Source organism: Molossus molossus, unplaced genomic scaffold (genome assembly GCF_014108415.1).
Source record: "Molossus molossus isolate mMolMol1 unplaced genomic scaffold, mMolMol1.p scaffold_m16_p_4, whole genome shotgun sequence".
NCBI classification, from domain to species: domain Eukaryota; kingdom Metazoa; phylum Chordata; class Mammalia; order Chiroptera; family Molossidae; genus Molossus; species Molossus molossus.
In genome coordinates, this window is record NW_023425377.1 from 96,997,446 (window position 1) to 97,014,438 (window position 16,993).

At 36.6% G+C, this 16,993-nt stretch overlaps 1 protein-coding gene across 15 annotated transcripts in view; it reads left to right on the plus strand.

Moving 5' to 3' along the window:
* RAPGEF2 (Rap guanine nucleotide exchange factor 2) overlaps window positions 1-16,993 on the plus strand; it is a 247,229-nt gene that overhangs the window by 19,232 nt on the left and 211,004 nt on the right. The window contains exon 1 of one of the 15 annotated variants that reach the window (XM_036239942.1): window positions 983-1,090. The exons of 13 other annotated variants lie outside the window; for them this stretch is intronic. The gene's annotated coding sequence lies outside the window, so the exon portion shown is untranslated. Of the gene's footprint in view, window positions 1-982; window positions 1,091-14,232; window positions 14,289-16,993 lie in introns of those variants that run through there. One more of the 15 variants, XM_036239945.1, reaches the window with a different exon arrangement.

Here is a 16,993-nt window from a genome sequence, read left to right on the forward strand (position 1 = left end):
GCTCAGTGGTTGAGCATTGACCCAGGCACCAGGAGGTCACCAGTTCGATTCCTGGTCAGGGCACATGCCCAGGTTGTGGACCTGATCCCCGGTGGGAGGCATGTAGGAGGTGGCCAATCCATGTTCTCGCTCATGGATGTTCCTATCTCTCTCTCTCTCTCACTTCTTCTCTCTCCAGTCTGTGGTGAATGGGGCACCATTTGCCATCATGCTCTCACTTCTTCATCTTGGCCTTTTCTTGCTGCTTCTAGCAACCTCTTCCCCAAGTCCACCAAAAACATCTTTATGCATAGGAACAAAAGTTTCCGGGAAGCTCCTTGCCTGGACAGTGATGGCTGCGCTTTCCCCGAACCTGCCAGTTTGGTGCCGTTTTCTTCTCTAGTTTAGACTCCCTGTCAGTGATGGTTACTTTGTGCCCTTTTCATATATGCATATTTAGGGGGCCTTTAACCCCCCTCATGGAGAAATGGAGGCAGAAAATTGTCCTGGTCATTTTTAAAGACTAGTTTACATGTTCTTGTAGCTTTTCCTGGTCAGTTGGGCTAGAGGTTGAATTTTTCTTTATGGGATTTTTACTCTTTTTAGTTTGGGACATCTCTTGAAGGCATTTCCCCTCTGGTAATTATTTCATAATTATTAGGTATGCATAGCTTATCTCCTATTTTAAACTGCAAAAGTTCTTGAAGGTGAAACTGTCTTATTAACATTTGTGTTTCCATATTGTATAATATCTCAGCATTCTGTAGATGTTTTAGTGTACAATGTCTGTGTATCAGACATGCTACTAGTAATTCAGTAAGCAATACTGATGGGATACAACCCAATTTGGTTCAATTTTAAAATGTAATTCTTAGGAAAAAATTTTAAATTATTTGATTGTAACATAATGTAGGCTTGTGCTTATCTGAAGACTGAGTCAAAATTGATTCTTAGAATTGCCTAGTTAGGTGATAGTGATTCAAATTTTACTTAGTCACCATGACTTGAGTCAGTCACAGAAGCAAGTTAAAAGTAAAGACCTGAATTCTGGGCAAAGCATTATATCTTCCTAAGCTCTGGACGTCAGTGTGTTGCCTTGGATTATATTTGGGTATGTCTACATTTGTTCTCCCTGGATTCTGAACTTTTTGTTTTATACATCTACTTTGTAACCTTTTTAACGTTAGATCGGCAATATTTTAAATTGGACATTCAATCTCTTGTAAGATCCAAGAAGAAGGAAATGGAGACTGGCAATGCCTTAACTTCTTCTGCATCAGTGTCACTCTAATGGTGTCATTTATTTTGGGGTCTGGGATTCTAATGAGGAAGAGGAGCTGGAGGGGAGGAACTGGTGTAATACCCCTTATTCTCTCTGTGTGTGACCTCGACAGCTTTCACTGGGTCTTATTTTTCTGGTCTGTGAAATAGGGCACACTGTCTGCTTTACCTGTTTTTCAGGGTGGTTTTAAGGCTCAAATGGGCACAATATATGAGAAAGTATATTGCAAATGGAAAACACTACTCTAGTGTAAGGTTTTACTATCATTGACACATTTAAATATTATTGCCAGGGGAAATTGTGAGTCATTTATAAAGATAATAGACTAAGATACTTTTACTATTTGGCTGGCTGCATTTATAGAAATATGTCTCTTTTGGGTATGTGTGAGGCAGTAAAACCATGTTTTCAAATTATTTCTTTATTTGGTTGTTCAGGTTCATACTTATCTGGATCTTTTGAGAAGCAGAGGCTTCACGTTGAGTTTTGTCAAGAGCTTTTCTTTGCTAAAGCTTTTTTAGACTTCAAAGAACCATCAGTTTAAGTTTAAGAAGCTGAACCCCAAATTCCTCACATTTAAACGTGCTCAAAAGTGGCAGAGTCTTTCCATATGCATCACACATATACATGTTCTACTTAAGTGTGTTTATCAGAATCCGTGTTTTTAGAATAAAAGCTCTGTAATCATATACTATGAATGGATGCAATTTTCTTTTCTTCTTTGATTATTGAAATTTGTCATTATTTTGTATTTAAATTCGGATGCTATACAAACTCAGATATATAGCCAGAAACTTGTATATGAGTGTTAATAGGAATAAGAATGTGAAATAGAAACATCATGATGTTTTTTTGAAGGATTTCATAATAAATGTTCTACATTGAAAGGTGCAACATTAAATGAATCTTTTTATTATGCCTCTAATCATTCTTAATAAGAGTTACATTTATAATGCAGCCCTTTTGAAAGTGCCACATTTGCTGTTTTAGGTTGCTTGCCAGTGTAATAATATGTAACACTTTGTGGTGTCTGTGGCTTGTTTTATATTTAGGGAGAACTTACCAGCAGAAGGAACAGTTGAGGGAAGAAATGGAAAAGCAATGGACATTTCTTGTATCTATTATATAATGTGCCAGAAAGTCAACTAGGTGTTTTCTCATATTTTTTCCTATCAACCCAATTAAGCAAGAGGTCATCTATTTGCTAAGCACCTGGACCTGATTTAATTTACCTGTGAAGAAACGGAGATACAGGGAGGTTAAATAATATGCTTAAGGACACGTAACTCTGATTTAGAGCCTATATTTTTTCCACTATACTGTATTCCCTATGCAGTAAGATTGGTATAAATACCTGTATTGTTGTTAATAAGGAGTTTTACAAAATGAAGTTCTGACTTGCTTTGGATGTTTTTCTTTATTCAAAGTATCTCACTGGGTTACTTGCACTTGAGAGATGAGCTTCAGGTCTAAAGTCTAATTTTATTAAAATTTAATTCTTGAAACAACTGGAGTTAGCAGAGTGGGGCTAGAGCGTCTGTGTTTAAATCAGGTCCAGGTGCTTAGCAAATAGATGACTTTCAATAAATGTTAGCTGTTGTTATTTTAACTACACCTTTCAGTAGCCTATCTTAATCTCCAGGTTTATCTGAAAATAATTTCACATGATGGTTTTAATAACATCTAATATTTATCGATTGTTAATTTTGTCACTAGACCCTGTGTTAAGGATGTAAATATATTATCTTGGTATCTTCTTATCATTATTGGTTTTTGGTTTGTAGGTTGTATATATTTTGTATGTTTTTAAAAATGTTGTCTCTGGGTTTTTTTGTTTTTGTTTTGTGTGTGTGTGTTTTAATCAACTACAGTATTAGAGATTTTTGCCAGTTGAAGAGGAATTCAGTTAGAATACTTTGGTTTTTGGAATGGACTAACTTGACACCTTTCAGATTGTTCTATATTTGGGAAAGTAACCCGTTTTTTCTTAGTAGTAGCACAACCAGGTGTCTGCTGGTTTGTCGGAAACACAGAATTTTCATACCTCTTATTTCCATTGCTTACGAAGTTTCAATATGGAGTTACTTCAGTACTTAACCTTTCTGTATAGGAACATCACTGGGAACCTTGGTTTTCAGTAGTGACTGAAAAAGCCAGGAGAAAGGTTTGGGAGCTTGCTACCAGGGGCCAGATTTGAATGGATTATATAATCTTTGAAGCCAGCAGGTTGGAAGGTAAAACATTCCTGGCACTTCTACTTTTGGAACTGTGGCTATGAGGATGTCTTAGCTTCCTTAAAAAAAAAAAAAAAAATCTATATCTATCTATCATCTATCTATTCATATATTTATTTTGGGCTGCCTCCTGCACACCCCCAACTGGGGATCAAGCTCAAAACCCAGAGGAAGGGAAGGAGGGAGGGAGGGAGGGAGGGAGGGAGGGAGGGAGGGAGAGAGAGAGAGAGAGAGAGAGAGAGAGAGAGAGAGAGAGAGAGAAGGAGAAACATCCATCAGTTGCCTCCTGTATGTGCCCCAACTGGGGATTGAACCTACAACCTTTTGGTGCACAGAAAGATGCTCCAAACAACTAAGCCACACCAGCCAGGGCAGGAAAATATTTTCTTTTCACTGAAATAGTCCCTATGTGATGTGAATAATTTTTTTGGACAAACCTAGGGAAGGACCCATTGGTTGTAGCTACATAGAAAGCCTTTAAGGGTCAAGGGGGCTGGCCTAGGGACCTTTTGCATTGAAGCAGATAGTTTTTAAGTTTTATTATTTTTTTTATTTTACAGTGAACATCACTGCAGAAATTTTTGTATTTTAGCAGATATCAGTAAACATTTACTACTTCTGTGAGTCCTTGTAATGGAAATTAATTCAAAAAATGTTTACAAGGCTCTACTAGGTATCACTCACTATTTTAGGCATTGAGGTTACAGCCATGAACAACAAAGTCCTTGCTTAGTATATGGAGCTTGCATTCCAGAGAGGGGAGGCACACAAATAAAATAGCATGTTGAATGTTGATAAACATTATAGAAAAATATTAATTTGAGTAAGGCCACATTTGGAAGTGTTATTATAAGGACTGAATGAAGCAATGGAGCCAGCTTGGTGGTGAATAGAGGAGAAAACATCACAGACTTTCTAGGTGGATCTTGCCTTGTCCTTCCTGGAGCAGTTAGATAGTGGCAGATGGAAGATGTTGATACCAGAGGGTTAGCAGGAGAGACCTGATTAAGTAGGGACTTTGGCATTTCTCCCAAGTGTGTTGGGGAACCAATGGAGGGATTTGAGTAGAGGTGTGGTAAGATGACTGAATGCTGGATGAGAACAGTCAGTAGAGGCTAGAAACGGGGAAACCAGTTGGGGGGCTTATACCATCAGCTTACTTATAGCAGGTGGTGGAAGGGGAAAAGGGCCACATGTTGGATATTTGATAAAAGGAGGGCAGCCCTGGCCGGTTTGGCTCATCGGCCTGCGGTCCTGAGAGACCCGGGTTCGGTTCCCGCTAAGGGCATGTACCTCGGTTGCAGTTTGTCCCCGGCCCTGGTCGGTTGTGCGGGTGGCAGCCACTCGATGTGTTCCTTTCGCATCGATGTTTCTCTCTCTCTCTCTCTGTTCCTCTCTCTCCCTCCCACTCTACCTGAACAAAAAATGGAAAAATGTCCTCCGGTGAGGATAAAAAAACAAACAAAAAAAACCCAAAAAACAAAAAACAAACAAACAAAAAAAAATAAAAGGAGGGCAGACAAGAGATATTACATTAGGGTATGAAAGAAAGAGGACTCAGGATGGCCTCAAGGATGAGGATGGTATTTTTTGGAGAGGACTTAAGGAAGACCAGGTTCCATTAAAGGGGGTGGTGCTGGTGGGGAGAGTGTTCGGAAGTTCAGTTTCAGAACAAGGAAAGTTTGGGGTGCCTGTTTGTCACCCAAAGGGTTGGCGTCAAATAAGTAGTTTGGAGTTCTTGGGACCAGAGATTTAGGGCTATGATACTTTCAAATTAATGCCTGACATCTCTGTCATTAGAAATATTTCTTTTCTTAGATAAATGAGTGCCTAGTATAATGCTTGACATGCAGGAGATGTTTAATAAATATTTGCCGAATAAACTTGAAGTGGAAATCTCAATATTTTCTGTAATGACATATTTTACTCTAATAGTTTCTGGTATTTGGTATGTGTATTATTTTCTTTCAAATACACTTTAAGAAAATGTTACTTCATGAATAGTAATCAGAAGGTTTGATCACCTTTTTAAAGCAGCGATTTCAGGAAATATGTAGACATTAGAAAGTAGAGCATGCTCCTGAGCTGGAGCTATGGATACTGCCCTTTGCCTCTGTTTCTGACCGTCATCAGAACTGCTGTACTTGATCCCAGGTTTCTTGTCCTTAGTGGCCATTGCTTTCTAATGTTTAGACTGTATAAGAAGTTAAGATTATGTGCATCGTCGGTTATTTTTAATCAGGAAAAGGGTGTTGGTAGTAACTGGATTTGGCTCTGTTCAGCGAGCTGAGAATTCCATTTGAGTATATTATTTCACATGCTTTTGAAACTTACTTTGGCTTAACTTTACTGGGTTTAAGAAACTTACTGTATTTGTCTGCTCAGGCTGCCATAATAAAGTAATGTAGACTGAACGGCTTAAACAATAGGGATTTATTTTCTCACAGTTCTGGAGGCTAGATGTTTAAGATCAAGGTTCTGACTGATTCAGTTTCTGGCGAGGGCTCTCTTCTGGCTCGCTGCAGGCTGGCCACCTTCCCGCTCTGTTCTTACATGGACTTTTCTCTACACAAAGGCTGTGTGTGTGTGTGTGTGTATAGCTCTGGTATCACTCCCTCTTTTATAAGGACACCTATTCTATTGGACCAAAGCCTTACCCTCATGACCTCATCTAACCCTGATCACCACCTAATGGTTCCATCTTCATATATCACAGTGGTGGTTAGGGCTTCACCATATGAATAGTTTTGTTTGTAACACAAAACAAACTACCATGTAACCATGGTAGTATCTTTAAATACTGGGATTATTTTACATTTCCACTGAGTGTGAATATAAGAAAGAACACACCTCTAGGTATTTATACCTGAGGAATCATTCTAGGAAAAGAGTGAGTTCACGAGAAATAAATGGAAAAATAATACAAAGATTTAAATTTACTGAGAAAGGTAGTTTACATTTCTGAAATGCCTACTTTGTAGAATATTTAAATACATGTAACTTAGTACCTGCAAGCACAAAGAATAAAAATAATACCTAAAAAAATGTTCCTTCGTCCTGATGGAATTGATTTAGTGAATTAACAAATCATTCATTTGTAATTAGCATTCAAATAATGTGCTGGGGTTCTTAAATTTATTTTCTTAAGTAGGGTCATTGTGCCCACATACAGATTTAATCGCATTATTAATTTGCTTAACATTTTCATGGTGTAATTGACTTTTGCACAGACAGACTAAATTACAAATTAGTGGAACCTTAATGAATATGGTTTAATTTTACTACATATTGTGGCTTGAGATGTCATCCATGAGCTTTCCCTAGGGAGGTATTGGACTAAAAGTGATCTCCATAGAGATATTACATTGGTGTCCTGATCAGGGATAGAAGGAGATATACACACGTATGCAAAATGGGTCTATATACACAAAACATCTAAAAGCATTGATATGGAGTATTTCTTTTTTTTGATGAAAGTAGAAAATAGCATTCTTATTTTTGTATCTCCATGTAACAATGACCATGATACAATAGTTTGGTTATAGTTTTCACTGCCACAATGAATGAGATTTTATCTCCTTTCAACTTTCAGAATTTTGGCAAGTATGGGTACAAGTATGAGTAAGTTCAAACTTTAGGCTGTAGGGCAAACCTTGTCAAATCTTTATTTTATTCAAATAAATAGACTTTAGAACACCACGAAAGTGACCCTTCCTGTGGTGAGTTAGTTAACTTAATATTTGGGAAGTAGAAAGAGTTATATGAAGGAATAGTATTGAGGGAATTCTCCGCCTCCCCAGCTTTATTGTTTTAGTTTTTACTTTAAACAATGAAAAGAGAATTTAAATTTATATTTTGAGTTTGGTTGATTGAAAGGATCAGAAAATGCAGTGTAATAATTTTATATCATATATTTGTCTATATACTGTTTCACTGTTTGGAGCATAAAACTGATCTCCCAGACCCTTGGAACCAGAAATAACAGGACTAGAGTTTCAGTCATGTAGTCCTAGATTAGAATTAGTCCATACCCACGGAGAGGACACTCAATATAACTGCCACCTGAAGGGGATTTCCAGACAGTGATGAATTGAAACAGAGCAGACATCAATTTTCCATAAAACAGTCTCAAGCGATTTGGTGTATCTGGCTAAGGAACACTTTGAGTGAAAGGGGAACGGAGTGTACATCCTAACAGTGTGAAGTTCTAGGAGAAACATTCCTGCACACTGGGGCCCTGTCACATGACAGATATTTTTGAACACACCCACAGTGTGTGGCACTGTGCTGCTTGGTGCACTGGGATACTCGGGCGAGTAAGACACAGTGTAGAAATCCACAGTCCAGTGAGGGCAACACTCATCTGAGAAGAATTCACACGGTGTGGAAGTGCAGTGATGAGGTGGTGTGGAAAAGAACGAAGGAACTTGAATGTGCAGGGGTCAGGTGATAGACTCCATAGCTGTTTCTATTGAAAGGATGGCTGGTTCCCAGCAGCCTCTGCTCTGCACTTTCTTCCATCTCATTTCATGTTGTAATTGGGCTTTGAGCAGAGCATCCTACACAGTGTAAAGCATAGAATGCTCAAGATGCCTTGTGTTTCCTGTACTGTCGTAATATGCCCCAAATATACTGAACACTTTTCATCTTTCTCTTAAAGGCTATTTTGGTCATTTTAAATCCCAAAATACAGTTGTTGGAGGGATATTAAGATTAGTTATTCTAAAGTGATCTTTTGTCAACTAAGATTTGTTCAGAGATTTTTCTTTGTTCAATATTAGCAGGTGGACAAAGCAGGCAGGTTTTTTTTTCCCTTTTTGGTCAGGCACAAACAACTTTGCATCCTGTTGATTAAATAGAAAATACCTAAGTCAATGTCTGTGCTAAAAATAGATTCCTTCAGGTTTTTATTTTTTGTCACACCAGGGGTGGGGTTATTAAACAGGAAGAATGAAATCCAGTAAACAGGAATTGCATGCTGAGAGACAGATTTTTTGAAAGGGAAACGGAGGCCCGTGCTCTGAGAATGTCAGTGGCATGTTTCACCATATGACTACCTTCTAAAGAATGTTGGCGTTAGTGGCGTGCCAGGGGTCTTTTCCTTCATCACTACTGTGCATGATAAGTGACCTTTACTAGGACTGTATGTTGTGCTTAACGATTTGAAAGTTAATTCAATTGTACTTTCACAGACTAACCCATTGTAGTGGTTAGCCTCAATGTTTTAAATACTTTACACTCTAAGTATCTCTCTCTCTCTCTCCCTCTCTCTCTCTCTCTCTCTCTATATATATATATATATGTATATATACATATATATATGTATATATATCTATATATCTATATAGATATATCTATGTCAGGTAGGGATAGTTTTAGTATAATTTAGGCTATCTTAGTATAGCCACATGTTTTTACATTTACATATATATTCAAGAAATCGGGAAAATGCCAGGTATTTGTTTAAAATTTAAAACAATTGTTTTTCAGTTACCATTGACATTTAATGTTAAGTTAGTTTTAGGTGTACAGATACTGATGAGCTATTTCTCCAGGTATTATATTTAAAAAGCATGACCCCTTCCTGGAAATCCAGCAGGTAAATAGCAAATAAACCTCAACGCACCTTTCTCTTTTCAAGCAGTTGTTTTTCGAAGCTATATATTAATTCCATTAATATTACTATTTTTAAAATGTTTTTTGGGATGTTTCTTTTGTGATGCCAAATGTTCAGTTGTGCAGTGACAGCTTTAGTGTTATAAATATCAGAGAATTCAGGCTTTTCCATGGGCTGAGAAAATGGAGAATGGAAAAACCAAGGCAGTGTTACAGAAGACTTCTAATTATGGGGGTGGGTGCGGATCCATGTGAGGAGTTTCGGTGATAGTTCTCTAGTACACAAAGGAGTAGAACATGAAATCAAGAAGACTAGCATGTTATGTACCAGATGGGTGCTAAGGGGAGAGAATTTAACACCGATAATGCCAATTTAATGTTTGATGGAAGATCTTACAAGCAATGATATTGAATCTCTTTTGTGCCTTATTTTTTTCCCCTAGCTATACATTTTTTTTATTAAAAATATACAAACACCCTACAACCAAATCAGTCTCCCTCCTGTCCCTAATAAGATTTTGTATAGTTGGAAAAACGTTTTATCCTGCCAGTATATTTAGATTTTTAAAAAAAATTAAGCATGTGGAGTCACTTTACACATTTAGTTCTTGCCTTTTAAATTTCTGCGATGATGCAGAGGTCAGCCTCCTGTTCAGGGTGCACAGTGTTCCCCTGGATGCATCGTCATTTATCTTACTTGTCCCCTTACAAATAGTGCCATGGTGAATGTCATTAAATATGTGTTTTTGGATGCTTTTTATGAATATATGCATAGATTACATTACTGGTAGTGGAATTACCAAGTCTAAGTATATATTATATATATAACATTTTGACAGATATTGCCAAATGGCTCATTGAAAAAGCTGTGCCAATTTATATTTGCACTACCAGTATATAAAAATCCATGCCAGTGATAGCTTTTCATTAAACTTTTACAATTTTGCCAATCTGCAAAGTGAAAAATTGTGTTTAGATAACATTTCTTTGATCCTGAGTGAGGTTGAACATATTTTCATATGCTTACTGGCTGGTATTGAAGGCAATTTTAACTAAGTTTACCTATGTAGCAATAAGAAATGCTTAATATTAAGTGGCACAGACTCAACAAATGGGATCCGGAAAGCCCAGCACCTCTGTAATGTAGGCGCTCACCTCAGCGTCCCAGTGTTGTCTGGGGCATGTGTAGAGAGTGGAAGACAAAGAATTCCCGGTACCTTCGCCAGTATGTGTGACCAAATGTCTTTCCATGCTATGCACATCTAATTAGATTATAGGAATGGCAACTTTATCCTTACTTTATAGCAAAGAATGTTATCCAGAACAATTGGAAAAAAGGCTTAGTTTGAATGTTTATTTTTCTTTTTTGACTTTGGAGGTAAAAAGGAGGTATCTTAATTCTATTAAAATCATGGTATTATTTATTGTTTCCTTCTTGTTGTCATCAGAAGTTAGTGGATTTATAGCTTTGACAAAATGAGGAACATTTTCCTCATATATGATAAACCCAGATTGATATCTGACAAAACCAATAAGCCATTTATTTGCAGTATTTGAAAATAAATTATAGGATGAAAAATTTTACTGGTACATTGGCAAGTGGATGGGACCAGATGATCAAACATTTCATTTCTGTGTCTACATTTCATAAGTCAGTTTCACACAACAGCTGCTGTGGAGGCAGGGTGGATTTGCCAGAATACTTCATAATTTATTTGATTTTATTTACTTAAAAAACAAACAAACAAAATAATATGAAATGCATTTAGGCACAAAAGGGTAAACCAAGCAAGTGTTTTGCTACTAAGTAAAAAAGATCACTTAAAGCATATAGTTATAAAAAGATCCCCTTTTTCCTGTGTCAGTGTTTTAAATTATAGAAAGCAGTGGTTAATTTTTAAAAAGTCTTCTAGCTTGTAAGTACTAACAACTAATATCAAATATTTATTGAATACTCTCTGTGTAAAAACATTTCACCTACATTATGTAAAGAACATATTATCCCGTTTTTCATAAGAGGCTTTGTAAGTGCAGTGACTTGTCAGGGCTGATGCAGATGGTGAGTGGAAGAGCTGGTGTTGCAATTCAGGGACTTCGGTTCTAGAACTTGTACTCTTTTTTCTTTTTTTTTAAGTAATTTTTGTTTTGGTTGCATTATTGGCATTCTCCTTTAGCCCCAGCAAACATTTCTTAAAAAAAAATTTTTTTTTCTTTATTGATTTTTTGAGATAGAGGAAGGGAGAGGGAGAGAGAGATAGAAACATTGATGAGAGAGAACATCGATTGGCTGCCTCCTGCACGCCCCCAACTGCGGATTTGGCCCACAACCTGGGCATGTGTCCTGACTAGGGGTCAAACCGGCGACCTCTTGGTGCATGGGTCAACGCTCAACCACTGAGCCACACCAGCTGGGCTAGAACTTGTACTCTTAGGCACTGTGTTAGATTATCCAAGTAATCAAGAGGATCGGATGTAAATTGTATGTTGGGTCTATATTATTAAAATAAGTACCTATTGATTTTAAAACATTAAAAATAATCTTCCTTGAGTACTTTTCTAGGACTAGGGAGAAATTTGTTCTTTCTACAATAAATACCCATTTCTTTCAATTTTGTTGATGAAAAATATATTTGTACTACTCTCAACTCAAATCTTAATGTTCCCTTGTTTGAGGCTCAAAGATTATGTGAGAACTCTCACAGTAGATGGAACCCATAAAAGTAAGAGACATAAAAATATATGTTTGGATGTCTGTTTTCTCCAGCTTATGACACTCTTAGAAAATATATTCACTGGCACAAAATATTCTGCAGGGCCCATACTAATTGATTAATGAAAGGAGGATTTGTGAAGGCCATATGATACACTAGTTTATCTTGACTGAGGACTTGGATTAAATTTTACAAATTTTTTATACCCGCGGGGATATACATATAATGCTGTAGATAAGAGCTTTTATCAAATGTCACATGGTTACTTTGAAGTTGATATTTGATGGGGAGTGAGTTATATGAAGTAGGTGTTTCTAGCTCTTCATTTTTTCTTTAAATGGGCAGGATGCTTTCTGGGGAAGTGTTTTCTCCGACTCTGAACAAATGCCTCCCTTTTGGACAGACCATGTTGTTGCCATGGAGACCTTAGGTTCTATAAATGTAGCCTCCAGTAACAGACAAGAATATGGCATTGGGTTCTGTGTGTGTGTGGCTGTGCTGTGAGAGCATACTGAAGTCTAGACGTATGTAGTCAGTTTGTTAACTGAAGTTATTTTTATAGTAGTCAGAGCCCATTTGTCTTTTTTGCAATCTCCTTTTTTCATATTCTTTTTTCCTCTGTGTGTGTGTGTGCGTGTGTGTGTGCATGTGTGTGTGTGCCTGACATTGGATCAGTAAAGAAAAAGACCCCTTTGAATTTGGTGGACTTACTTGCAGTCTATTTTTATTCTTTGATTCCGTATATCTTAATAAACCATAGTTTTGTGTTTTTAAAGTTCATCTAAATCCTGTAATGTTTCTTATGTCATTCTGCACTTGCTTTTTTCTCAGCCATATTTTTGAAGTCTTTGCATGTTGATGTGTATTGGATTTGTTTATTTCAGCTGGTTTATAGTATTCCATTGTATCACAGTTGATCTAGTCCCTTAGTAATGGAAGTTTAGAATCTTCTCCCAGTGTATTTCTGTGTAACTCCTCAATTTCATTTTTTCCTCTCCTTTCCATGTTGTTGAGTATAGGAACTCAAATACTTGCTTGATTTAATTTCGATTTGGCTAAAGCACAGCCATAAGCTATCTTTACTTTGTTCTCCTATTCTTTCCAATTGTCTCTGTTCATTTTATTATTAAAAATGTATTTTAGGTATCCTTTAGTCATTCCTCTCTCCAAATATTCAACCTAGTGAAATTAAACTGTGATAGATATTACCCAGGTACTTGTAGCCTGGCCAGGTTCCAGGATGTCTTGATTGTCTTTTCAAGTTGCAGGTATACAGTTTTCAGAAGATTGTAAGTAACATTGCTGTTGCAAGAAACTGCTTATCACATCTTAGGTCTGGAATTTATAGAGAAAGCAAAGCTATAACCTCTCAAATACTTTTGATCAAGTGTCACTGATGATTTTACTTATTAAACAACTTTCTTTTAAAGTTTTTATTATAACAGTACTATTCAGAAAGTACTGCTGAGAATTCAGTGTTTTCCCAGTGTTTGCAATTGTCAAAATATAGCATCAGTGCTGATAGAAATATAATGCAAGCCACACTTGTAATTTAAAATTTTCTAGTAGCTACGTTGAAAAAAATGTAAAATTACACAGGTGCAGCAAGTTTTATATCAGAAATTGTTATATTGCTTACAGAATTGGAAACTTTAGGCAATCACTTATTTGATGTTGAAAAACAGCCTTTCAATCGCATTTACATTTCATATTATTTACAAAGATAGGTCTTATTGAATCCTAGGATTATTCTTTATTTTTAAGGTAGGTCTTTAGGTGAGGTTCAGTAAAGAAGAATAGATGTTGAAAATTGTCAATACTAGTTTCTTATATTTATTTTCAGGAAAGTTTTTATTTTGGATTAGGAAGTATTGTGACCTCTTTATAAAGATGTACTAATTTTGGAGGGTGCATAGAATGTTGTTTCCAATTATTTTTCCTGTTTATTTCCCTTTTGATTCTAAGTACTCTGAAGTGTCTATAACACATTTACTAACTACCTATTCCATGCCTGCTCTTTTCATTGAAAATAAAACTTCACTGTGATTTTTTTATGGTTTTCTTATAAACTATTCTTAGGTTTGACTGTACCTAGGTGTTGGGTACAGGAGGGGATCTGAATTTCATATTACATTTTCTCAGTAGTAGAATGTACATCTTCTTGTGTATTGGTTGCATTCCAGTGGGACTTTGAAGAACAGGTCCAAAAGAAACACATGTAAACCTAATTCTCAAGAACAGATTGTTTTATTTTATGCAAATTTTCTCTATAGTCTATTTTGTGAAATGTTGACATTTTATAAAATATTCATTACTTTGTTTATTTAAAAGATGGTGTTGTGGTGAAATTATTTTTTTGCATCCAAATTAAACTTGGATTAAACAAATTTATTTACTACAGCATTTTTGGAGACCTTGATTTTCAAATCTATATCATGCCTGAAATATCTGCCCACTGAATAAGAGGTAAAATTGGCTCTTAAACTGTATTGTGGACACTTTAAAAATAGCAAATTTAGTTAAAATTTTGGTTTTAGTTTTCTGCTTTGTCCTCCTGTTCCCCATTCATACCTCCTTCTTTTTTTTAAAAAGACTATTTTATGTAAATGATTGAAACATAAAACTAGAGACTTGTCCTGAGTGTTTATTTTTCTAAATAGATAATTTCTATGTGTATTAGTAATATGAGCACTCAAAAATTGCTTTAAGTGTTCAGTGTTAGACTGTTCAGTTTTTTTTTCTCTTTTATTAATTAATTTTTGTTACAGATGTTTCTCCTTCCCCCCCACACTGATTCCCCCCTCCCCCTCCCTCCCCGCCCTGTCCTGTTCAGTTTTATATAAGCACTTCATAACATTGTTTAGGATTGGGTAGGTTTGCCGCTTGTTTGTTTTAGATTAATGATACTCTTTCCCAGTGGCTCAGTTGGTTGAGTGTTGTCCTGTGCACCGAAAAGCTGCCAGTTCGATTCCAGGTCAGGGCACATTACCTGGTTTTTGGGTTCAATTCCTGGTCAGGGCATGTATGGGGGGGTGACTAATTGAAGTTTCTCACATCGATTTCTCTGTTTTTATCTCTCTAAGCATGTCCTGGGGTGAAGATTAAAATAATAATAATAACATAATAATAATTATCTGAAGTTTATAGGAAACAGATGATCATAAACAGATGTGAGAATATAATTTTAAAACTTTATACAGTATAATGCTGTGGCATTAACACTATTCTAAAAAAATGGTTGGGTACAGGTAGAAGTTGGATCTAGAGAATTGCCCCTGTAATCTTAGTTCTTTTACTTAGAATATTTTGGTGTTTTTTGGCCATGGAACTTGCAAATTGTAGAAGGTTCATCAAATGATATTAATTGTTATTGTTGTTAGTCATATTAATTTATGCTGTTACTTGTGGTATTCGTATTTTATTAAGTCACCGAGAGCACTGAATGAGCAAACAGTGACCATTTCTCCTAGGACACGTACAAAGTTAGGCTCCTGCTCACAACCATGTTGTCAACTGATCAATACATAACCGTGTTTTCTGTGTAAAGACACCTTACTTAATATACAGGGGTGGGGCTAAAGGAGTGTACCGGGGTGACTGCACGACACACACAGTTTATTCCTGTATTATATTTGCTACTGTCTTATTTATTTGTACAACTGTAAACCTCCTTTTGCCCATCCTGTATGTTGTGGCCTCATTAACCTGGAACTCATGGACAGAAGCACTATAACCCACACCTGAAGGAAGCTTATCTAACATGCATTTTCTCCCTGAGGCACATCATAGCTTTCTTGTGTTCAGGAACATTAGCCAGCACTTACATCAGTGTTAGGCTTGGGGGCCATTGTATAAACAGTGAAGTCACCAATAGAAAGGATAAAAATTTGAAAAATGTGATACAAAGTACACCTCAAAAAGGACTGGTTTTACAGTAGGAGAGCTGGAACAAGAAGGTAGAGTAGTGTCCTCTCTCCCCCTGGGTGGGATGACTCACACTTTTCACCACTCTGTGCCTGTCCCTGAATGACCTTGGAGGTGCCTTCAGTATTGAATTTTGGGGTTACAAACAAATTTTAGCAAGTAGGTGAATTCACAAATTTGGAATCCACACATAACGAAGGTCAACTATGTGTGGACTGTTTAAGGATCAGGTGTTGAGCGAGAAGCTCAGATTTCAGGTAACTGAGGCTCCTGTTTAGTTGACTGGGCCTTTTCTCCTTTGGTATTTTTATTCTCTGTCAGTGTGAGGTACGTGTTGGTGGCTGCTGATCTAGTAAGCAAGGAATATTGGATGTGATCAAGTATTGAAGTCTGAGTAGTGAATAGAACTCAGGGCTTGGCTATAGGAATTTTGCTCCTGATTTTACCCTGAATTGTTGGATAAGTCAGAGAGCTCTATTGTGTTTTTCTATTCCTTGTACTTTGTGTGATAATGTACTTTATGATAGAGATCATAAATACTGGTTTCAAAGGTAGACCATAGCAGAACCACACAAGTCTGTAACATACAGATTGTACTTAATAAAAGTACTTTCAGTTCTCCCATCCAGTTGAATGGCTTTTTTTTTTTTTTTTTCTTCCCCTTTGTGGTCTCACAGTTGCTCACAGCTGCAGCTAAAGATAATGGCTTATCTCAGAAGTCTAGTTCAGTTTGGCGCTGGTCATCTGAATTGGTTATGGAATTGAAAAGATGACTTAAATGCAGTCAAATGACCAATTTCGAGCAGAGCTTAACTGATTTTTAAGGAGGTTTTTAAAAAAAATTATTTTCAAATAGGTTTTAAGTGGGAACTTAGTTTTTCAGAATATTAAAAAACATGTATAAAGCACTTGTTTTATGTAAGGGCCTGTGCTAGTCTGTGGGTAATGAATCTGAATAAATAAGACCTGCTGTTTCCTGTCTTAGGAACTCACAATCTGGTACAGGGTGAAAAATATCAAGCACAAAGAAACAAAAGGCAAAAGTATTGTGGGCTTTTTGAAATAAATTATTTTGATTAGCAAATAGAGTGCTTGGGGAAGGGGTAGTGAGAGGTTGGTCAAAGCCAATATCAGTTATTACTTTGTGGTTGTGTGTGCGTGCGTGTGTGTGTGTGTGTGGTGTCTGTGTTTAAAGTATAGTGTCATCAAAGGTTTTTAAGTTTTTCACTTCAGAAAAGTAACAGTTG